The sequence below is a fragment of the Rhineura floridana genome, chromosome 7 (genome assembly GCF_030035675.1).
Source record: "Rhineura floridana isolate rRhiFlo1 chromosome 7, rRhiFlo1.hap2, whole genome shotgun sequence".
Taxonomy (NCBI): Eukaryota; Metazoa; Chordata; class Lepidosauria; order Squamata; family Rhineuridae; genus Rhineura; species Rhineura floridana.
This window is the reverse complement of record NC_084486.1, coordinates 78,145,833-78,170,925: the sequence shown is the minus strand read 5'-3', so window position 1 is coordinate 78,170,925 and position 25,093 is coordinate 78,145,833. Positions and strand designations below refer to the sequence as shown.

The window sequence follows — 25,093 nt, the reverse complement described above, 5'->3', positions numbered from 1 at the left end:
TCCCCCTTCTCCCATTTTTCCTTCCCATTTTGAACTGAAACGTCTCACCTGGTAACTTATTTATGTTATTGGATTTATATCCCATGCTTCCTCCCAAGGAGCCTAGGGAACTTTGGATTCTATAACAGGCAGTGTCCTTCCCCTGAGTCCTGTGCATATGCTATAGAACTAGTGGGAGGGGTTGGACTTTGTTTCACTTTGGACAGGCCTTTTGCAGAAGCGGTACAAACCAGTTGTGCTGGTCCTGCCTTCTACACAGCCAGAATGGTGAGAGATTGGGTCCTCTCATCCTCAGGGTTCTCTGCAATTTGTGGAAAACTTGAGTGGAGCGTACTCACTTGGTGACCTGGTAATTTGATCTGAGAACCCTTGGCAATTACAACTTGACAACAGATTGCTGATCGGTTCGGGGTTTGGTTGTGCAGAGCTGATCTTTTGAGTCTCCAATTATGTACTATCCAAATTTACTTTCTAAGAGCAAGGTTTTGTAATTAAAGATCCATAAAGGACAAGTTTTATATAAGCATTGGCTAAACATTCCGAAGCCCTGTTGATTTCAATTGTCCATCCTTGTAGCTGTATTGCAGCCAATTTTGCGGAGGCAGAAGAGTTGAAGAGTTCACTTTGCTGAACACCTGGTAATGTTTGCTTATTTTTTTTTAAAGTTATGTGTGCTTGTTTTTGAGCGGCTCTATTTGTTCATGTAAGTTGATAGTAAAATTTATAATCCATACAGGTTCTGTCTTGAGCTGATGTGCTTTGTTTTATTTATTTTTTTCAGGTCAAAAGCAAGAAGAAAACTGAAAATAACATCCAGGTAACAAGAGGATTTATGTGGAAATTAATAGTTAGAAAATGAATATTTATTTTTATGCTGGATAATTAGGAATAAGACTATACCAGCAATAAAGATTCTTAGTACCTCTGGTAATTATTGGTGGCTTTAATGCCAATTCTATGGATATTATTGATATCACTGTTTCTTTTGTCTTTTATAAATAGACATCTTTGCAAAATTCACTTTTTTTTTTGCTCTACCTTACTGTGTCCATTTACCCTTTTTCACTGTTATAACCACCTACCCATTCATAGTACCTCAGTCTAACAAATGACTGTTGATAGTGCTGCCTCTTCCCTTCTCTGCACCCCTTTCTTCTAACCATCTGTCACTAATCCTTGTGTGCCTGCAATTTTTGAAACTTCTGAGCAGTTCATAAAACATCGCACAGTACATAAGCAGCAGAACCAATGGCTGGGATGGTGTTGTATTAATTTTAGTCTACAAAGTCTCGTAGCCAATAGCTGTAGAGCAGCGATTCCTAAACTGCAGTCTGTGAGCTTCATTCCAGTGGTCCATGGCATTTCTGCATTAAATAATCATATTAACTTTTAATTATAGTGTTATTGCTTCTTTTATTTCTTGTACTTTATTGTGTTACAGTTTGAGTTCTATGGAATGTAAACTATAACAGAATAAAATACAAGACATAAAAGAAGCAATAAAAATACAATTAAGAATCATACAGCACCTAGCACAGCACGTTACGGTTGCTACAACAGGCAGAAAAATCATTTAGTGGTCTGCTCAGCAATTTTCAAGTGGTCTGTGGGGGGAAAAGTTTGTGAACCACTGCTATAGAGGTTTCATAGGTTGTTTTTTATTGTCAAATTTTTATTATTTACTGTCAAGATGCCACTGTGCCATAAAATCTCTGCCTACCCTACCTGATTATTTGGGCAAAAATCAAATTATTCTCTTTCCTGAATTAATTACCATATTTATTTATGCATAACTTTAGCCTTGCCCTAGCCAAGGTGTGGGTGACCTTTTTTCTCTTAAGGATTACTTTCCGTCAGAGGCAACCTGTCATAGGCTGCATGTTGGCCATGGGGAGACCTGGAGCCAAAAGTGGGTGAGGCCACAGCCAAAGCTAGGTGGAGCATACCCCCTTCTCTCTCTCCCTCTCTCTCTCTCTCTCTCTCTCCCTCTCCCCCCACCAGCTTGCCCCATTTTTCCCCTTCATGCACCCACATAAAATAAAGCTGAAGGTTGCAGGTTCCCCATCCCTTCATTAGTTTTTATTGAAAGCTGATTCTTATTTTTGATGGTGATTACAAATATGCAAGTATTAATGGTTTAGTAAATTAAAAAAAATGTTTGAAAAAATCAGGATTACACCAGTGCATATATTTATCTTAAGAGTAAGTCTATGGGGAAAAGTTAGCTGAATGCCTGGTGAGTACTACCAGGCATTCAGTCAAATTTACTACTAGTAGAACTCTTTAATTCACCTAGGTAAAATAAGTTTTTAAACATGTCTTATCCCAACTGTGTGGCAGTCGTTTGTCCATGACACTCTCTAACCAGCTGCCTTGGCTCATTCCCTAAAATGATTTCAAAGGAGAATTTCTCATGTCCCAAGGGAAGAGGAACCAGACAGGAGTTGTCACCCTGGAGCTGAAACTGATAAGTAACTTGAGGCTGTCTCCAAACAGCAAATGGTTTCTTCCTCTTCTGTCCATTTATTTGAACCCACGTAGCTCTCATGTTCTTTCCTCCTGCACTTTCTAGCTGTTTTTCCCTGTATGGCCACAGTGGTCTTCATATACATAGCAGTTATCCAAGGTCATTTATTTGAATAAATGTTCCTCAAACGTTGAGTGAGAATTCACAATTTGATTTAAACAGCCTTGTGATGAGCTTATTACAATAACAGCCCAGCATATATGAAAGACAGTAAAGCCCAGATACCTAGCAGGGTTTGTCTTCAGATTAGAGGTAAGAACACTGGGGACTTGAACAAAAATAAAATTCCGTAATTGAGCACATGACACATTTTCAATATGGAAGTGTCTTTGTAGGAAACTGCATGTACCCTGTGTGAACACCCTCAAGTGTTACTAGTGCATGTGTGGATCTCTTACTGTATGAACACACTATGGAAATATGTCCCCAGTCAGGGCTCTGCACAGAATGTACATATGGCAAAATACATGTCATTTCTTATGTGGATCTGATTTCTGTTTAATAAAATTGCTGTATGTGAAGTGGCAACTAGGAAAATGATCTGGAGTCCCTGGTCTCTTTGTTTAGATAACAGAAAATACTAATTCACACTTTTCCTATCAGAGTAAATGTGTGGCCTCCTATCCAGTGAATGTTCAACGTTTAGAATCAAGGTCCAAATCAAAGTGCTGTTTTTTATTTTTAAAGCCCTTCACCTGTCTGAACATGTGCCTAACCAGTAAGACCACCATCTTAGGCCCTTCTCTGATAGGATAAGGTGCAGCAGGTGATTATTACAGACAACCTTCTCGGTGGCATCCTCTCAAAAGTAAACCAGCACTTACCTTGATGCCATTTTGGCACCAGGCAGAGATCATTTTATTTTTCTCAAGCTTTGAAATCTGTTTTATCCCCAGTCTAGTTCTTTATCTCTGCCAAATCATTTTCTGCTGCTTTTACGTGGTTTATTTTTAATATTAGCTCTGTTTGGTGTATATATATTAAATAGTTCTGGTATTTTGATTTTGTAATTGAATTTTTATCAGAGTACAAATATAAGTACTTAGAATGAATAAATATACAGCCAGCACTTCTGTGAGGCAAGCTGAGACAATTGTCTCAGGCAGCATGGGTGGTGAATGGGTGCTCCCTGCGCTTTCTGCTTGCTGGCTGCCCACTCATCCAGTGACTCTCCTGCAGGACTCTCCCCCTCTTCCTTTCCCCTACCTTGCTCTCTCATTAAACTTTTAACTACATTTAAACAGTATTTCCATCCACTGCAGCAAAGTGGTGGTAGTGCAGGTATTGCCTGGCCAACTCATTTAGAATACTGCTCTGAGGAACTGCACTTCCTCAGAGCGAGATAGGAAGGAGAGATTGTGAGTGCTATTAGTGCTAACAGAGAGGCAAAACAAAAAAAGTAAGCAAGGAGAAAGGTGGAGGGGGGTTCACAGTGGGGGCAAGAGGAGAAAGAGGAAGCTTGGGGGCTAGGTGTCAATAAAGCAACAAATCAGAGACACAAGGATGTTAATGGTATTTTTTGAAAAATCCAGAGGGGAATAAAATGGAATCAGACTGAAGTTTGTTGTTATATGTCTTCAAGTCGATTACGACTTTTGGTGACCCTATGAACCAGTGACCTCCAATAGCATCTGTTATAAGCTACCCTGTTCAGATCTTGTAAGTTCAGGTCTGTGGCTTCCTTTACAGAATCAATCCATCTCTTGTTTGGTCTTCCTCTTTTTCTACTCCCTGCTGTTTTCCCCAGCATTATTGTCTTTTCTAGCGAATCATGTCTTGTCATGATGTGTCCAAAGTATTATAACCTCAGCTTCATCATTTTAGCTTCTAGTGATAGTTGTGGTTTAATTTGTTCTAACACCCAATTATTTGTTTTTTTCACAGTCCATGGTATGCGCAAAGCTCTCCTCCAACACCACATTTCAAATTAGTTGATTTTTCTCTTATCTGCTTTTTTCACTGTCCAACTTTCACATCCATACATAGAGATTGGGAATACCATGGTCTGTATGATCCTGACTTTAGTGTTCAGTGATACATCTTTGCATTTGAGGACCTTTTCTGACTGAAGTACTGATGCGAATATAAAGCTAAAACTTCTGGTGGCTGGGGCTAGAGGGAGTTGGAGCAACATCATCTGGGTCCCAATTTCTGTCTTATCCAAGTAGGCGTAGACAATGAATGTATTGCAAGAATTGTTACGGACATTGCTGAACATTTTGGCAAATACTTGCAAAACAGCACTGTGTCAAAATTGTTAATAACTATGATGCTTCACCTTAAAAGATCCGGAATTTAATGAATCAAAATATCTGTTGTGTATGGAATTTGGTTATAATTCGGAGGTGAAACTTAAGTACCTTCAAATGAAGGTAAAGAACCATCAAATATGTTCTATTTACTATTGCACATTTTTTTCTAATTGGGCATCTGGATTGTCTTTTTTGGGTCTTGTAAATATTTCAGCAACAAATCCTAGTCTAAATTCTTATGTCCTTTCTTGACAGGGATACGTTAGAGGTATTTAGTAACTGATGTTATGGTGTGTGGAGTCTTGAATTATTACTTGTGAATACTAATAGTATTTTTCTGCTATATTTATTTGCTTTAATATCTTACCCTCCTTTAAGGAGCAAAGAGAGCCAGTGTGGTGTAGTGGTTAGATTGTTGGACTAGGACCTGGGAGACCGGGGTTCGAATGCCCATACAGCCATGAAGCTCACTGGGTGACCTTGGGCCAGTCACTGCCTCTCAGCCTCAGAGGAAGGCAATAGTAAACCCCCTCTGAATACTGCTTACCATGAAAACCCTAGTCATAGGGTCACCATAAGTCAGAATCGACTTGAACGCAGTCCATTTCCATTTTCAAGGAGCAAAAGGCAGCATACATTGCTCTCTCTGCCCCATCCACTTTACCCTCATAACAATCCTGTGAGGTAGGTTAAGCTGAGGGACAGTGACTGATTTAAGGCCACCCAGGGATCTTCATGGCAAAGTGAGGATTGGGGGCATCGTCCTGAGAATATAATTATTTATAGATACATTATAAGAATAAGAACAATGTGTTGTTATATAGATCTCTTTGATCCAGAATTTGTCAGAGTGACAGAATAGAACAGTTTTTGTAGCTCCTGACAAATGAGAGTTCTCTGAAACACGTTGAGCTTAATACACAGCCCTTTCCTACTGGGTTCCTACTAGGAGGAAGGGCGGGTTATAAATCTAATCAATAAATAAATGCCCCTTTTTGTTTCCTGATCTTGCTGCCTTTCTCCCTTTTTTTCCCCTTTGGAACCGGAATCTCCCCAGTATTTGTCCAACACTCTTTCCACTACATCATACTTTGGTGTGTTTGCTTTCTGTTTTCTATGTTTATGTATAATTTGCTTTACTTCAGATAACATAGTAAAAACAGGATGTGCTAATAGTGTTATCTTCTCTGGAAAGGAAAGAAGTAGTTTTCGCTGTAGCTTTTCCCCCCCTGTTGATCACAGGAAACTCTTTAGTAAGATAGTTCCTTTTTTGCCTATGTGCTCACAACCGTGCTCAATAATATGCAAGGAAATGGCTTCTGTCTTTTTCCTAGCCAGTCTTCATTGCTGGCTGTGCTAATGTTCTGAACTTTTTTTTTTATTAAAATGATGAAATATTGGAACACTGCCCGGATGCAAGTGCAAACACTACGTGAATATTATCTTGCAGCCACGTTGTAGTCTTCAGGTAAAAATTAACTTAAGAAGGGGTGTGAATTCATGGCAGTTGAAGAGTGTTTACTTGGATCCTCTGTAGACCTTAACACACCATCTGAATAAATCTTGACTTCAGTTCTCAATACACTTACTTGAAAATAAATCATATTTTCCATTGAACTTTTCCTTCCAAATCCACGTGTATAAGATCTAGTATAGTAATATACTATAGTATAGTAAGATCAATATAGGAGATGGCTTGAGTGCAGATGGAGACAAACTCCTGGTGGATGCAATCAGACACTTGTAAGTGCCTATGGTAAGCTCTATTCAGGGGCAGTGAAGGCAGCAAAATCCCCACGATATTTTGCTGCCACTATTAAATAATCAATTTGCTGCCCAGCAGAGCTTTTCAGAGTTGTCCAGGGGCTATTACATGCTGGCCCCAAGGACATGGTAGAACCCTCTGAGGCCCGCTGTAATGAATTTGCTAGGCACTTCCAGGGTAAAATCTTAGGCATCCGCCAGGATCTAGACTCCAGTGTTATAACAGGTGAATCAAGTGAGGTATCCAGAGCACAGTCTTGTCCCGATTCCTTGGATGAGTTTCAGTTGGTACAGCTTGAGGACATTGACAAGGTGCTTGAACAGGTTCGTTCAACCACTTCTGTACTGGATTCTTGCCCTTCTTGGCTAATAAAACTAGCAGGGATGGAACAGCTGGCTGGGCCAGGGAAGTGATTAATGCGTCTTTGCAAGAGGGGCTGGTCCCGGGGGCCCTGAAAGAAGCAGTAGTGAGACCACTCCTGAAGAAATCTTCCCTGGACCAGAAAAATCTTAACTATAGACTGGTGGCAAATGTTCCATTCCTGGGAAAGGTCCTTGAATGAGTGGTTGCAGGCCAACTCCAGACACTCTTGGATGAGAACGATTATCTGGATCCATTTCAGTTGGGTTTCAGGCCTGGTTTTGGCACGGAAACAACCTTGGTCGAAACAACCTGTATGATGACCTTTGTCGGGAGAGGGACAGGGGGAGTGTGACTCTGTTGATTCTCCTTGATCTCTCAGCGGCTTTCGATACCATCGATCATGGTATCCTTCTGGGAAGACTGGCTGAGTTGGGAGTGGGAGGTGCTGCATGGCAGTGGTTCTGCTCCTACTTGGCAGGTTGATTCCAGAAGGTGGTGCTTGGGGAACACTGCTCGGCCCCATGGATTCTCCAGTATGGGGTTCTGCAGGGGTCAGTTCTGTCCCCCATGCTGTTCAACATCTACATGAAACCATTGGGTGTGGTCATCTGGCCAGATTGGTAACAGGGACCAGACAGTTCGAACATATAAAACCAATTCTGGCCCGCTTGCATTGGCTGCCTGTATGATTCCGAGCCCGATTCAAGGTGCTGGTTTTAACCTATAAAGACTTACACGGCTTGGGACCACAATACCTGACGAAACGCCTCTCCCAACACGAACCCACCCGTACCCTACGCTCAACATCAAAAGCCCTCCTCCGGGTGCCTACTGTAAGGGAAGCTTGGAGTCTGGCAACAAGAGAGAGGGCCTTTTCAGTGGTGGCCCCCAAATTATGGAATGATCTCCCCGATGAAGTTCACCTAGCGCCAACATTGTTATCTTTTCGGTGCCAGATCAAGACTTTCCTTTTTTCTCAGGCATTCTAACAGCATGTACTGTGCTCTGACCCCTGGTCTTTTATCTTGTTTATCTGTGCTTCATGGTTTTAAACTTTGTATGTTTTTTAGAATTGTATATTTGTTTTTAATGTTCAGTGCTTTTAATTTTTGTAAACCGCCCAGAGAGCTAATATTTTCTTTATTCTACAAATAATATTTGGAGCATGGCTTAAACTGGTTTTTTCTACTCCCTATTTGTGGTACATCATTATTTTGTATAATACATTCATTTGTGGTACATCATTATTTTGTATAATACATTTATTTCATATCTCCCCCCCCAAATTAAAGTTTTGGGGGGAAATTAAGCCCAGTAGTGTTCAGCAGGGCAGCAGCAATCACCTGACTTCCCATTGTCTGTGTTGCTGCTGCTTACTAAGAGGTAGAAGAGAAAGGTTGGGATCAATATCATACAAACCTTGCCCACGCTATCTTCAGCTTCCTGGTAAACAACAGTGACATGGGCAAAGGGAGGTCACATGAGCACTGCCAACCACTACTGATGAAACCCATATTGGTGCAACAAATTAGAAGTGATTACTTTTGAACTGAATTATCCCATTCCCCATTATAATATTCTATGATTTGTTGGCTATTTTGGGACACATTGTGCAAGAGATGCCATGTGTTTTCCAGTGTTGTCTACAAAAAAGCATTTAAATATGTTACCTAAAATCAGCTTCCAGCTTGTTCACTTAGTGACAATTCTGTTGTGATATTGCTTCCAATTTAAAAACAAATTCCAGAGGGTTAGTCTAGTCAAGTTTAAAAAGAAAATGCGGCACATTAACATGTTCATAGTGGCATAAGCTTTCATTGTCCCATAAGTGGGTTTATATATAAATCCTGATTCCCAAGAGATGGGATATATATGCCTTTCAGCTTTGATGATCAATTTGTGTGTTTTTGAGCCCTGGCCCTCGAAGTATATGTCTTAATAAATTTGTTGGTCTTTTAAGGCCTCAAGATACATAGTTATGTGTTCTTTCTCTTGGAGGAACTTTAGAATTGTTTACATGATCATAGGGTTAATTAGACTCTGATGGGAATTAAAAACAAATCAAGGAATCTTGCTTGTAAACTTGCAAATAGGATCTCTTCCCTCTCCTCTGATTCATGTTGGAATAAGTGACCTCTAAAACTATCATTACCTCAGGGCAGACCTACAATTTACTGCAAACTTATGGTGATCTGTGTGGGAGGGGAAACAGCTAATGAATGTAAAGTCCAGCTAAACATTGTTTCTTGTTTCTGGATAACAAGTCATTCACAATGTTTACTTTGATTGTGTAAATAAGCCCTCAATATGATTTTATGTGCAGTAAGGAGAGGTGTTTTGTTTTTTTACAAATTACTCCTTTCATCATTTTGCTTTTATCAAGAAACATCCAATTATACATTGGAATTGAGTATAGAATACAAACCTGCTAGCTGATGCAAAGTTTCATTGAAATGGGTTATATGAAATCCCAGATTTGGGGATTATGGACTCTAGGTTTCTTCCCTATTAGGGTTGAAAATAGTGTTGCAAGTAACAGACATATATCAGAAATAGATTTTTAACACTTCACTGAAAAATGTAAGCCTTCATAGGTGATCTTCCATCTAAGTACAGACCATATGGAGACCTGCTTTGCTTTAAGCTAGAGCATTGTAATGTGACTTCAGAGCATTCCTTGGGACTGTTTTGTAAAATGGTGCTGCTATGTTGTTATCTGTCCCTGATTTTTCACCTTTGGCACAGTCACTGTCAGTGAATGATACTTTTGTCCATTTAGATAGCCAGTTCATATGCATCTTGTTCAGAAATGAATAATCTGAAGCTCTCCAGAATTGTTGAATTCCCCAAAGTCTCAGCCAGCATGTCCGGTGGTCAGGGATGATGGGACATTGTCCAACAACATCTGGAAGGCCACAGAATACCCATCTGTAATCTCAGCCAGACTTGCCCAACTTGATACCCTACAGATGTTTTAGACTATAGCTTCCATCATTCCTGACCATTGACTATGGCAGCTGAGATAAATGGGAGTTGGAGTCCAAAACATCAGGTTGGGGAAGGCTGATCTAAAAAGTGGAAGGACACTGTCAAACAGACTTGCTTGCTCTTAGAAATGAGGAAGTGTGCCCAGAGGCCTGAGGACAAAATGGTTTGCATTTTGGGGCTCTTAACAACTGCCAAAAAGTGGTTTTGTTTTTTATAGAGTACTGGTATTTACTTAGGTCCACCTGCTGTGTGCTTGCTTCTGCACACATAATATTTGTTCAAGTCTACAAAAGAATAGGTATATAATTATAACAGAAAATAGAGAAGTAATCCCAAAAGAGTTTATTACTATATCAGACTTCATCCTATGGTCTGTTTTCCCTGTTGGCAGTGGAGGACATTCTGTTGTAGGGATGACACTTCCCATTGGATTGACAGGCAGGATCCAGAATCTTTTGCGTCCTCTCTAGGGGGAGGAGGTTCACTCTGTTTTTTCTCTGGCAGTTGCGATTCATTGTAAACACAGAAAAAAGTTTGCTGACTCTTACCCAAACTCTCACCCACCTTGGGGTACAGCTCAACACATGTCAGTTCTGGATGTGCTTCACACTGGAGAGGGTGGAGAAGATCACCAGTGCCCTTCTACAAGTGAGGTAATGAACACACATAGATTAGATGTCATTGGCACATCTGCAGGGGCTTCTAGTATCTTCATGCGATTTGGTTCATTGGGTGCAGTTTCACTCACACGGTCTTCAACAGCTTCTGTTGCCCTTTCAAGACCAAATAGAGGCTCGACAGAAGCATCTCCTTTCAGTTCCCAACAGTCTGGAAGAAGAATTTATTTGGTGGTTGGTGCCTTGATGTCAGAGAGGGGATGAGCCTGGAAGACCCTCAGTGATTAATTCTGACCACGAATGTGAGTCTTTATGGCTGGGGAGCCCACTTGGGACACAGAGTAGTGCAAGGGGTATGGACCCTGGAGGAGTCCCAACTAAGCATCAGTGTGTTGGAGTTTTGGACAATCCACCTGGCGTTGAAGGCATTGGAGTTGAAGGTCAGGTGCTCTCGCTTGTTCTCACAGGCAATGTCTTAGCAAAGGCCGTATATTTTCCAGTTTGAGAGGTCCTGTGTTTTTGTATTATTATTGTTGTTGCTGTTGTTAATGTTAATATTAATATCCCACCCTTCCTTCCAGAAGGAGTCCAGGATGGCTGACGAGTGGTTTATTAAGAGTGGGTCTCTCATCTCCTCCCAAATGATTGATCGGTTTCCCACTTGGAACCTTAATTGGGTCTCGTCCCAATTGTTAAGGTTGTTTTTGTTCATTGTTGTTGTTATTATTATTTATACCCCGCCTTCCGACCAAAGGCCCTCAAGCGGCTTACAAAAAACACAAATATAAAAATACAATATAAAATATATCAATAAAATAATACAATTTACAAAAGTTAAATAACTGCTCTTAGGCTAACAATGTAAGATGCACGACACATGAGGAAAAAGGGACAGGGAAGAACAAGGAGAAAAGCACGCTCAGGCACCAGTTCTGAAATTACAATTCTTATCATGACCAGCTAGAATGGAAGCAGGTAACCTGATAGCATGGTGGCTGCAGGGGAGGGCAAGAACAGCTAGTCGCTCAGCAGAGGCGATGAAACAGCTCATGGATGGATCAGCTTTGGCACGGAAACAAAACACATCTTTGCTGCTGAAGCCACAAGGCATCCTGGCGAGCACGTTGCGTGGCGCCCTCCACCCCTGCGCTCTGCCCCTCTCATTCACCTCTTGCTTGGGTTCCTTAGCCGCCATGAGGCTTCGGAGATGCTGGATATGCTCTGGGTCAGCGGGGGCCAGCCAGCTCAACTCTGGGTACACGTCCCTGCAGAATTTTCCAATAGAGGTCTTCTGAGTAAACAGCATAAAGACATTCTCTGTCCGGAGGTACTTAGTGAGAAATTCTACACAATGAGCTTCAAGGGCTGGGACAGCATGCTTCTTAGCTGTGTAAAGAGTGGTCATGACTGTTTCTGGACCAATTTGAACTTCATTTGAATACAGAAACCTGAGCAGAGCCAGGAAAGCGGCGGACTCCACGTCGGGCAGCTCAATCTCGGCCGAGGTGGTGGCCATCCCCCCATTGAACATGGTGTTGAAGGCGGCGCTGCTGGCGGCCAGAACACGGTGTGCAGGAATGCGCTGCTGGTCCAGCCTGGGCATGCCTCCTCCAGTTCAAGGCCCGCCTTTGTCTTATACTGTTCTTCCTCATATGTTGATGATGTGGCTGGATGTTTTACTTTTTGGGTTTGGTCTGAGTGTTTTTTTCTCAGATTCTTTCCTGTCATTGGTGCCTGGAGGCTTTGTATGCTCCGCTGGTATGAGGTTGAGGGGTCATTCTTTGCTCTGCCGGTTGGACTGGAGGGCAGGATAACTTCCCCCTCTCCTGGAGAGAAAAATTCTGGACCCTGCCTGTTGATCCAGTGGGAGGCAACATCCCTACAATAAAATGTCCTCTGCTGCCAACTTCAAACAGAAATTCACAATAAGTAAAATTTCCATTTTTAATTCCATTTTGTTGGAGAAGGACTCTCTCTGTTTTAAAGTTTGCCCTGGGCCTTTATGATGGGGCAGACTATACATCTAGATAAATCCTAATACCAATAAAATGAGATTTGTCATTTTCAATTTGCATAGAAAGAACTCGGCTGAGCAAGAACTTTGGTGGACTAACACTATTAAGACCCTTCTATAAAGATAGTTTGTTCTTTTTTCAACCTGTGTATCATCTCTGTTGTGTTATAGTCATAGTTCCAATAGGCTTTTGTATTCCATTTGGAAAAACATAGTTTAAACCTATCTTTTAAAAGAAGGCATATAGAACTACATGATTCAACGCAGGTCTAAAACAAGGAAATACATTGTCACTGCCCACACCTGTGTTTACATAATCAGAGTGTCACATTTTGGTTGTTTATGTTGCAGGAGAATGTGAACTTCTTTGGTACAGATTCAAAGTGGACATCCCTGTTAATGAGGCTTATTAGAGAGCAGGGCTGCAAAGTTTAATCAACTAATTATTTAGGGTAATCTATTTTATGATGTGTTTAGTCGCACATGTACTCAGTTAATCAAGCAAGCAAATTTTGTTTGCAGGTAGCAGATGCCTTCTTAGAAGAGGCATTCCCATTTCTCTGTCACACATTCAGTGTTTTTTTTTCCTTTAGAAATATTGTTTTAATCATATGCACATTTAGGCAGATTTAATGATCTATTAAAATGCACACAATTAATCAACTTACTTTTGTTGGGTGACAACTGTTAGAGATCTGTTTCTTATTGTTGGCTTTTCACTTCACTATACTGCATACAATTATAATGTCTCACAAGTATCCAAACAGGTAGTTTCCTAAATGTATTTGCCTAGAAAATACCTTCAGGAATATCTGTTGGAAACAAATCTTATGTGTTTTTAATTCTATACTTTACTAACAGTGTCTGTAGAGTGTTAAAATGTGCTTCTTTATCTCCGCAACTGCCCCTCTTTCCAGTACCATACGCAAGCATGCAGACCGTTTTCTGGCAGCAGATAAATTTCCATATCGCTTTCCCTGTCAGATTCCTGGGCCATGAGATAAAGCAATTTAATGCAACACAAAAAGAAGGTTAATGTAAAGTTCCTGATTGCACGATGGGTAAGAAAAACTTGGCTGTGACTTTGAAAAGGAATTATGCAGAAGTGAGTTCTGGTGGTTGTTGAAATGTTCAGGGGGGGTTTCCTCTTCCCAAACATGGGTGTTTTTCATTTGAATTCTAGGGGCCTTGTTCAAGGTAAGCATCACAACCTATGCTTTCCCTTGCACATTCAGTTGGACAGAAAGGAGTGTGAATCAGAGAATAAATAGCAAGGATGGTTCAGGTGTAAGAATTGCATGTTTAGTTATTGAGACATGGTTTCTTTCTGAACCTTTTCACAGGCTAGTGTTATTAGCACTGCAAATGTTGACTTCATGTAGATGAAACCCTTGATCAGTACTATTGCTCAAAACCTATTTTATTTTGCGAGTGATGGGGAAAAACTTGAAGCATATTAGATTTTGAAAACGTACAAGATATTAAATTGGGTTTGAAATATACAAAACTTGTTATAACTTAGCTTGAGTGTACCTGTTGGGGTTATTTACTTACAAAATAACAAATATATGTCACTAGGAAAGAACTTAGAATTAAGTGCTGCAACTTTAGGTTTGAGATTACAACCCTTTAATCTCTTTGATTCATATAAACTTGTGGGGTCATTGGGAATGAAAAGCAACTGTTGGGAAACAAACCTTTCTCCTAACAAGCCTTCGGTTTTTAACCAGCCAACTTGTAAATCAAGTCATTTTTGTCCTATGTTGCATTGAATTATATCCGTCGTTGACAATATCCTTAGCAAACTGATATTCCAAAAGAGACTATAAACATACTTGCAAGCAGTTTTGCCAGTCTCATTGTGCAGTTTTAATAACATGAGGGTTTTGAGATACTCATGTGGCCACAAACTCAGGCTTTTAAAAAAAAATTCTATTAAGAACTTTAATATTTGTGTTACTGAAGTATCTTGGCATGTCAGCTGAAACTGATGTCATCTGTGGATTTTGTCACTTATAGGTGGATGTCTTATGGTTGCTTGGGTTTTTTTTCTCCCTCCAGAATGTTACAATTCTTTTTCATCCAGTTTCTTTCTGTTCTAGTTTTATTCTGTTGTTCTCATAGTTTTGATAGATAAGACTTGATTACAATACGTTGCAACCTTATATTTTTTAACTACCTTCACATTTTTATTGTGAAGTTGCTCAAGATATTTCAGGAGAACCAATTTCATAAACTGAATCAAATAAATAAATAAAAATAACTTGGGGCAGTGCTTCTGGCTCAGTGTAGCAGGTCAGTTTATTTGTCTTTCTAGTCATATTTTGTTTTGGTGGGCAGGACCCCTTTGTCCTTTCCTTTTTTTCAAAACTATTTATCCGTATCATTTTTATTAGGAGACCAGACATTCCAATCTACATTTGTGCTTACATATAGACATTTGAAAATTTCTCCTGTTGCAGTACCTTTCTTCTCGCTGACAGAAGAACCAAAATGTTAGATGAAAGATTTACATGTGGTAAAAGAACAATGACATTGGATATTTTGAGTTTTTTTATGGCAGTAAGCCTAGGGTTAACAAAAGACCTCAGTGATTCCAGGTTAGTTTGATGAGGGGGTCCCCAGTTAGAAATAATATTTGTCCTCCTTATGATCCCAATCCCTTACTCATGGCCTTCATCCCAGAAGAACCCACAATGACGCCAAATTTACCTTTTGATCTTGACACTCTAAATATATTGCCATATCCTGTCATTTCTCACATGTCTCATCTTGCCCATCTCTCTTTGCTCTAATGGTTGAGCAAAATATGCCATGTCAAGTTTAGTCAACTCTTAATAACCCCATAGTAGATATGGTTTGTGCTAGGATTCTTGGATCAGTGAAATATTATGCAAACTGAGTTTGGCATTCCAGTAGAATATAGATTGTTCCTCATTATCTCACATATGTTAAATATTTTACATGTGTTAAATGTTTTAAATATGTTAAATATTTCCCCAGATCATGAACAAACATTTGTTTACAGTGTTCATTCAGCAATTCTATTATTTTGTCATGTTCAGAATACCTCCAAGGTCACTTCCAGAGAATAGCATTGGGAGACTATTACTCAAACGCATGGCATTTATGCTATGGGGTTTCACAGGACTCAGTCTTAGCCCCCATGCTGTTCAACATCTATAGGATGCAGCTTGGAGCTGTCAGCCAGAGATTTGAGGTGCATTGTCATCAATATGCTAATATAATTAGCTGATGGTCAGTGATTGTAAATTTTTATGTTTTTCTTAGGGGGAGGGAGTATATTATACAGTCACGAGTGTGGCCAGCAGGGATTTTTCACATTCCACCATGTTAAATTGAAAATATCCCCATGCCATTCTGCTAATTCCCATAATCTAATTTCAAACCAAAATCTTACAATATGTATAGTCCTGAACTCAGAAATACGTGCTTAACAACACTCTAAATGTTCATGGCACTACACAAAACACTCACAGAGAATCCAGAATTTAAATTCTGAAAAACGATTTTAAAAAGTCAGACCCCTGTTGAACATTTTTCTGTCAACTGACTGAGGGGGAAACCCGACAGGAGCTGAGGAAGGTCTGGTTCGGAATAAACCTCTCCCCTGGGATAAAGACCAAAGAAATGATGAAATTTTAAAACGGGTAGGCCTAGAAGTAGGCATTGTGAGAGCAGGGCCCCGGATATCAATTCAGAAGGGCAAAATTACCACAGGCCAAACCAAAAGTGCCAAAGACACTTGAAGAGAGACACTGCTTACAAGTGTCTGTACGCTAATGCTAGAAGCCTCAGAACCAAGATGGGAGAACTGGAGTGTTTGGTCTTAGAGGAGAGCATTGATACAGTGAGCATAACGGAGACCTGGTGGAATGGAGAAAACCAGTGGGATACGGTTATCCCTGGATATAAACTATATCAGGACAGAGAAGGACGTATTGGTGGCGGTGTCGCTCTATATGTGAAAGAAGGCATTGAATCCAGCAAGCTCGAAACCCCCAAAGAGGCGGACTCCTCCACAGAATCGTTGTGGGTGGTGATACCATGCCCCAGGAGGGATTTAATACTGGGAACGATCTATCGTCCCCCTGATCAAAATGCTCAGGGAGACCTTGGAATGAGATATGAAATTGAGGAAGCATCCAAACTAGAAAATGTGGTAGTAATGGGCAACTTCAACAACCGGACATAGACTGGCCGTATATGTGTTCCAGTTACGACAAAGAAGCAAAATTTCTAGATATTCTAAATGACTGTTCCCTAGACCAGTTGGTCATGGAACCGACCAGAGGGATGGCAACCCTGGACTTAATCCTCAGTGGGGACCGGGACATGGTGTGAAATGTAAGTGTTGTTGAACCGATTGGGAGCAGTGACCATAGTGCTATTAAATTAAATATGCATGTAAATGGCCAATTGCCAAGAAAATCCAACACAGTCACATTTGACTTCAAAAGAGGAAACTTCACAAAAATGAGGGGATTGGTAAAAAGAAAGCTGAAAAACAAAGTCCAGAGGGTCACATCACTCGAAAATGCTTGGAAGTTGTTTAAAAACACTATATTAGAAGCTCAACTGGAGTGCATACCGCAGATCAGAAAAGGTACCGCCAGGGCCAAGAAGATGCCAGCATGGTTAACGAGCAAAGTCAAGGAAGCTCTTAGAGGCAAAAAGCCTTCAGAAAATGGAAGTCTTGTCCGAATGAAGAAAATAAAAAGGAACACAAACTCTGGCAAAAGAAATGCAAGAAGACAATAAGGGATGCTAAAAAAGAATTTGAGGAGCACATTGCTAAGAACATAAAAACCAACAACAAAAATTCTATAAATACATTCAAAGCAGGAGACCATCTAGGGAGACAATTGGATCCTTGGATGATAAGGGAGTCAAAGGTGTACTAAAGAACGATAAGGAGATTGCAGAGAAGCTAAATCATTTTTTTGCATCTGTCTTCACAGTGGAAGATATAGGGCAGATCCCTGAACCTGAACTAACATTTGCAGGAAGGGATTCTGAGGAACTGAGACAAATAGTGGTAACGGGAGAGGAAGTACTAGGCTTAATAGACAATATAAAAACGGACAAATCACCGGGCCCGGATGGCATCCACCCGAGAGTTCTCAAAGAACTCAAATGTGAAATTGCTGATCTCCCAACTAAAATATGTAACTTGTCCCTTGGGTCCTCCTCCGTGCCTGAGGACTGGAAAGTGGCAAATGTAACGCCAATATTCCAAAAGGGGTCCAGGGGGGATCCTGGAAATTACAGGCCAGTTAGCTTAACTTCTGTCCCTGGAAAACTGGTAAAAAGTATTATTAAAGCTAGATTAACTAAGCACATAGAAGAACAAGCCTTGCTGAAGCAGAGCCAGCATGGCTTCTGCAAGGGAAAGACCTGTCTCAGTAACCTATTAGAATTCTTTGAGAGTGTCAACAAGCATATAGATAAAGGTGATCCAGTGGACATAGTGTACTTAGACTTTCAAAAAGCGTTTGACAAGGTACCTCACCAAAGACCTCTGAGGAAGCTTAGCAGTCATGGAATAAGAGGAGAGGTCCTCTTGTGGATAAGAAATTGGTTAAGAAGCAGAAAGCAGAGAGTAGGAATAAACGGACAGTTCTCCCAATGGAGGGCTGTAGAAAGTGTAGCCCCTCAAGGATCAGTATTGGGACCTGTACTTTTCAACTTGTTCATTAATGACCTAGAATTAGGAGTGAGCAGTGAAGTGGCCAAGTTTGCTGACGACACTAAATTGTTCAGGGTTGTTAAAACAAAAAGGGATTGCGAAGAGCTCCAAAAAGACCTCTGCAAACTGAGTGAATGGGTGGAAAAATAGCAAATGCAATTCAATATAAACAAGTGTAAAATTATGCATATTGGAGCAAAAAATCTGAATTTCACATATACGCTCATGGGGTCTGAACTGGCGGTGACCGACCAGGAGAGAGACCTCGGGGTTGTAGTGGACAGCACGGTGAAAATGTCGACCCAGTGTGCGGCAGCTGTGAAAAAGGCAAATTCCATGCTAGCGATAATTAGGAAAGGTATTGAAAATAAAACAGCCGATATCATAATGCCGTTGTATAAATCTATGGTGCGGCCGCATTTGGAATACTGTGTACAGTTCTGGTCGCCTCATCTCAAAAAGGATATTCTAGAGTTGGAAAAGGTTCAGAAGAGGGCAACCAGAATGATCAAGGGGATGGAGCAACTCCTTTATGAGGTAAGGTTGCAGCATTTGGGGCTTTTTAGTTTAGAGAAAAGGCGGGTCAGAGGAGACATGATAGAAGTGTATAAAATTATGCATGGCATTGAGAAAGTGGATAGAGAAAAATGTTTCTCCCTCTCTTATAATACTAGAACTCATGGACATTCAAAGAAGCTGAATGTTGGAAGATTCAGGACAGACAAAAGGAAGTACTTCTTTACTCAGCGCATAGTTAAACTATGGAATTTGCTCTCACAAGACGCAGTAATGGCCATCAGCTTGGATGGCTTTAAAAGAAGATTAGACAAATTCATGGAGGACAGGGCTATCAATGGCTATTAGCCATGATGGCTGTGCTCTGTCACTCTAGTCAGAGGCAGTATGTTTCTTAAAACCAGTTGCCGGAAGCCTCAGGAGGGGAGAGTGTTCTTGCACTCGGGTCCTGCTTGCAGGCTTCCCCCAGGCACCTGGTTGGCCGCTGTGAGAACAGGACGCTGGACTAGATGGGCCACTGGCCTGATCCAGCAGGCTCTTCTTATGTTCTTAGTGGCTGATAATTTGTTGAAATTAATTAAATATCAGTCATGTTCACAGAGTACATGTAATCGTATTACTGACCTTGCCCTATACTATGACAGTCATCTTCTACAGAGTTTCTTCAGTCATCCATTGAGGTCTTTCTTTTTAACTGGAGGTATTGTCTTTTTTCCATTCTTCCCTGATAATGTCTCTGACTTCACTCCATAGTTCTTCTTGTTCTCTGTCAACTAAATTTAAAGCCTCAAACCTGTTCCTTATTTGATCTTTATATTATTCTGGAATGTTATTTAAATTGTATTTTGGCATTATGATTGCATTGTTCTTCTTCTTTAGCTTTACTCTGATTTTCGATAAGACCAGTTCATGATCTGTACCACAGTCTGCTCTTGGTCTTGTTTTCACAGGAAGTATGGAACTTCTCCACCTTCTGCTACCAATTATATAAACAATTTGATTCCTATATTGACCATTTGGTGATGTCCATGTGTACAGTCATCTTTTAGGTTGCTCAAAAAATATGTTTTGAAGAAACAAATTATGGGCTTCACAGAATTCAATAAGTCTTTCTCCTGCTTCATTTCTGTCTCCTAAGCCCCATTTCCCCACAATTCCTAGTTCTTCTCTGTTCCCTACTTTTGCATTCTCCCATGATTATCAGCACATCTTGTTTTGATGTGTGATCAATTTCTTCCTGTACTTCTGCGTAAAATCTCTCCAATTCCTCCTCTTCTGCATTTGCCGTTGGAGCATAGACTTGGATGATGGCTGAGATACTGTGCTGCCCTACAAATTTATAAAAATGCAAATACAATTTGGGTTGGTCTTTCATAGTCCAATCCACTTCTTGTGTAGTTTGGAAAACTTGATAACCTGTGCCTCTGAGCATATGGTGAGTGGTGATGCTGTGCTTAAACCACTCCACTTAAAGAAGGGCGGGCATGGTCAATTAAAAGCATAGAGCACACCTAGAAATTTGCTAGAATATATTTCACTTCCCACTGTTTTATCTTGTGCAAACTGAGACACTCCTCATGTCCCCTGGAGACTGTTCTGCAGAGTAGTCAGTGTGTTATTTCTCAATTGTTTTTGGAGTTCTCTTAGTGTAAATATTACAAAGTGTTGCTGTACTTCACGTATTTACCGAAACAGAAACAAATGAAATAATTTAACATAGGAAATTTCACTAAAATTGCAAACACATTTAAAGTGAATATCTGAACTACATTAACAGTCTTAATATTGTTGATTTCTTCCTGATAAAACAAGATCAGCACAGTGCAGCACATGTCTTGTTTCTGTTAGATGGGCTGATTTCAGGTGTTGCCACCATTCACCATAAAATCTGACTTATCATTGCATGTGAGAACTGCTTGTAACTTCAAACTGCTTTTTGAAGGATTAGCTTCTCTATCCTAATGTTCCCTTAGATCCCTGCAATTAATATTTATTTGTTTATTGGGAATAGTCTTCAGCCCAAAGGACCCCCAGGGTAACTAACAATGGAAAAAATTCACAATAGAAATACAATCAATAAAACTATTAAAACAGCAGAACTGCATAATATAAAACATAGCAGAAACCAATGTCAAACTAGATTAAAAACACACCAAGCTAAAACAGCAAGATTGATTGATTGATTGATTGATTGATTGATTGATTGATTGATTGATTGATTGATTGATTGATTGATTGATTGATTGATATCCCACCCTCCTAGCAGGAGCCCATGGTGGGCATATAAAATGTCTGAGGAAATTAAAAGAAAAAATCTTCACCTATTGCCATAAAAGACATTGATCAGTGCCAAATGAACCTCTCTGGGATGACTATTCCAAATACAGGGTGCCACAACTTTAAAGACTCCGTCTCTGGTCACTACCTATATTAACTCTGAAGGTTTCAAAGGAACACCTCAATGTCTGGGCATGTTCATGTGGGAGCAGGTGGTCCCAAGCCAACATTAAATGTTGTGCAATCATTCTGATTGAACTGAGGTGTTGCACAACTTTATTTTTATTGCCTTATCCACCAAGGAAACAGCTGCAAGTGCTTTCTGTCTTTTAAGGAAGTTATGAGAGAGATACAAATTTTATAGCTGATCCATTTCTTAACACTCACTCCTGCTGCCTCAGCAGCAGCAGAGTTACCTGTTGCAGGTACTACTCAAATCAATTTCCTAGACTGCTATCTTGTTATTCTCTCGAAATTCCTGCTGGCGGTCTGCTGATTTACTTTGAACTCTTGGAACCTAAAGATACATAAGTTTTCTCCCAATACATTTTCTGTACATGGAAGCAATAGTAAACTTCCGTGAAGGCTTGGCAGTTATCCATTAGCATACTGCCTCAGGCAGGGATAGAGGTGTGCACTATTGGTTCTAAATATCATTTCTAGGACAAAACATGTTTTGACTTTATTAACAAATGAAGGCAGTGAAATTAATTCAGTGGGCTGACTTGAGTCTACTAGCATCAATTTATTCCACATCAGAGAGCATGCGCTTAGTTTGAGAACCTTGGATCATTATGGTCAGTTGGAACTATTAGTGTGCAGCCTCTTGTTGAGCTGTAATGGGTGCATAGGTGGTTCCTTATTCAGGTCTCCTTCCACTTTACTCAATTCACATTTTATAATTTGTGTTGGATGGAAGAATTTGAGCTAATGGAGTATCTTATTTGCTTTTATCTATGACCTGGGAGACCAGGGTTCGAATCCCCACACAGCCATGAAGCTCACTGGGTGAGCTTGGGCCAGTCACTGCCTCTCAGCCTCAGAGGGAGGCAATGGTAACCCCCCTCTGAACACCGTTTACCATGAAAACCCTATTCATAGGGTCGCCATAAGTCAAAATCGACTTGAAGGCAGTCCATTCCATTCCTGCATAGTTTTGTTTGTGTATGTATATGCAAAATTGTTTAGATTTGGGATCCATAATCCTGAATGTGAAGCTCAGAACTAATATTTCTTATTCTCATTACTTCAATAAAGAGCATTTCAGGAGAGTGACTGTGTGATGAAATCACACTTTGTCAATTAACTTTGGTTCTAGTATCCGTGCCTGAAATAGGTTTTCTAGAACAGTGTTTTAGTTCAGAAGTGAGAAATAATTGCAACAAATGTCACTAAAATCCTGTTCTTTGTAGTTATTGGCTTAGTTGTTTGTCTTTTGAACTAGTTTGTTTATCCTTTTGTCACATTGCTTAATTATAAATACTGGCTAGAAATAGGAAAGCTGAACTTCACACTTCATAGTACCAGTGTACAGCAGTGTAACATGAGTTGAGATGACTTCTGAGATCTCTGGCATTGTGAGATATTAAGCTACAGAAGGTGTTCTGTCTGAATTCTCTAGTGCACCATCATGATAGGCAGGTGTTGAAGTCTTGGTCTATGTGTTGACCTCCTCTGCTTCCACCTTTTTTTAATGCATACTGTTAATTAGTTTTCATTTTATAATAGTACAGTTAGAAAATATAAATAATAAAATGGACAGAACAGAGTCATAAATACACTACCATACAACATGGGACAGGGGGAAGCGGTCTCCAGCTGAACCCATTGATCACGTACCTTATGCAAACAGGTCCATATATGAAGTCTAAATGTCTGAGTTCCTACCTGTCTGTTGCCTCCTACTAGAGGTCGCTTTTTCATATACTGCAAGAGTTGACAAGTCCTCCGACCAGTAGGCAATTGGGAGTGCAATACATTCCTTCCAATACAGTGAGACAAGCCTCTTCACCACCAAATGGTATGCAGAGCTCAGTTTTGTTGCCTTTCTGTCAAACCCATAGTGTCTGGATAAAACTGTGTATGATATTCATGTCTGAAAATGTTAGCAATGCTTCCAGGACCAGATTAGTGTGAGTGGTGATCTCTGACCAAAACAGTGCTACCACAGGACAGGGCTAAATCATATGTTTTAACACTGTCTGTGACATTCCACAATGCTAACAAGTGTCTGTGGTTGAATGTGTTTCTGAAAGAGATGGTGGGGAGTCCAATATGCCCAAAAGACATTTTTATGTGGAATTAAATGTAGTTTGAGATCTAAAGTACAGGCATACCCCGCTTTAACGTTCGTAATGGGACCGGAGAGTATACTTAAAGTGAAATTAAACTTTTAAGTGAAGCAATTGTCTTCACTTGTAGTGCACGCAATCACCACTAGATGGCAGCGGCGTCATGCCAATAAAGTATATGTTATTGCGAAGCGCGAACATTAAGCGGGGTATGGGGACGAATGGAACATGTACGTTATAGCGGGGCAACGTTAAGAGGGGTATGCCTGTACACAGCTTTACAGAAGCCAATACAACCTACCTCTGTCTTTCATGTATAGGGCTTTCCAGCTCTCTGTTCCACTCCTCCCTCAGCTTGGTCACATCAACCTGTCTCTTGTCTAACAAAGAATTATGAATTCTATAGAAATGAATTATGGCTTTGGGGCATTGCACTGAGGCAATCAGATCCTCAAATTTATCTGGGGATTCAGTAGCACTTGAGGCCACCAGGCCAAATACAGAAACTAAGATGTTGCAATTGTTGGTACAGCTGTTCTGCTCATGGCAGCAAGTTTAATTATTCCCTAAAAAGTGAAAAGGAAATAAATTCCTCATCTTGGCCAACTAGTTGGTCTAATGTAGACAGCCCCCTCCCCTTGACCCACCTTCTCCAAAGGACCATATTGCCCCCAATTTATGCAGGGATTTCACCAAAGAGTAAGATTTTAATGTGAGTAAGGTTCAACAAAACTTCTGCACCAGTCTTTTCCAAACTTCCTTTGCTTCCACTTTTTGTAGAAACAATGTCAAAGATGTGTGAATAAGAAAATAATTGTTACCACAGAAGCTCATCCTTGTGTAGGGCTTACAAGGTTTTTTTTAAAACTAGGCACCACCTTTTCTTCTAATTTTTCAAATTAAATTCCTTATGCTCTGTAAGAAAAAAAGTTACTGCATTGGCACATCTCCCTAACACTTAAGTATTACTGAGAGAGTGAATCATTTGATACATCAAACTGTTAGTCCAGAAACATAACTTTGGGAAAGTGTGTATATATCTTTGCAGTACAAAATAATAGTTAAAGTGTATTAGAATTACTTCCAGCAATAGTAACATTTTGCATGGATGATGTTGTACTACAGGGGTGGGAAATTGGTGACCTGCAGGCTGGAACTTAATATCCCCTCCTGGCGAACTCTCTGCCCCACATCACTCTGCCCCCACTGAAGAGCAGGCTGTATGTGTGGAGTGAGTACTAGAATACTAACCAAACACTTCTTGGTTTTGAGTTGATCCCGTGCTGCTTCCTCACTTAAGTATTATGTAATGTTTGCATTGCCAGACACCTGTAACAGTTTTGACAAATTTAAATATACACAACTTGTGTCTTGCTCAGTGATCCATTTTGGCATAGGTCCAGCATGTGTTGTAATTGTTGGTGCTAGTCTGAGCTGGCAAGATACCAGGTGCATACTTAAGCATTTTTTTTCCTAAGAGAATGTGCAAAAGACAGCATCTGATCTTGAGGGTTTGTAAAACCAAAAACAGGCATGATGCTGTTCAATCTAAAGAACATATATTTGCTTATGAATAACTGACATTTAAAGTTCAGGAACAAAGGAATGTGACAGTGCACTGGCTATGAAAAACTCTACATGGGTTTTTTTCAACATAAACTGAAAATTGGCACATGAGCTATGTAGTGGAATTGCATGCAGTGTCATCTCATGGGCATTGTGTCATGATCACACACCCTTTTTCATACTAAAAGCATTTTCTTGGCTTGTTGT

At 40.2% G+C, this 25,093-nt stretch overlaps 1 protein-coding gene across 10 annotated transcripts in view; it reads left to right on the top strand.

Annotated features, from left to right (window-relative positions):
* Nucleotides 1-25,093, top strand: part of ADD3 (adducin 3) — a 243,710-nt gene that overhangs the window by 109,487 nt on the left and 109,130 nt on the right. For 8 of the 10 annotated variants that reach the window (XM_061636050.1, XM_061636047.1, XM_061636043.1 and 5 more), the window contains one exon: nt 782-817. The exons of 1 other annotated variant lie outside the window; for it this stretch is intronic. The gene's annotated coding sequence lies outside the window, so the exon portion shown is untranslated. Of the gene's footprint in view, nt 1-532; nt 639-781; nt 818-25,093 lie in introns of those variants that run through there. One more of the 10 variants, XM_061636052.1, reaches the window with a different exon arrangement.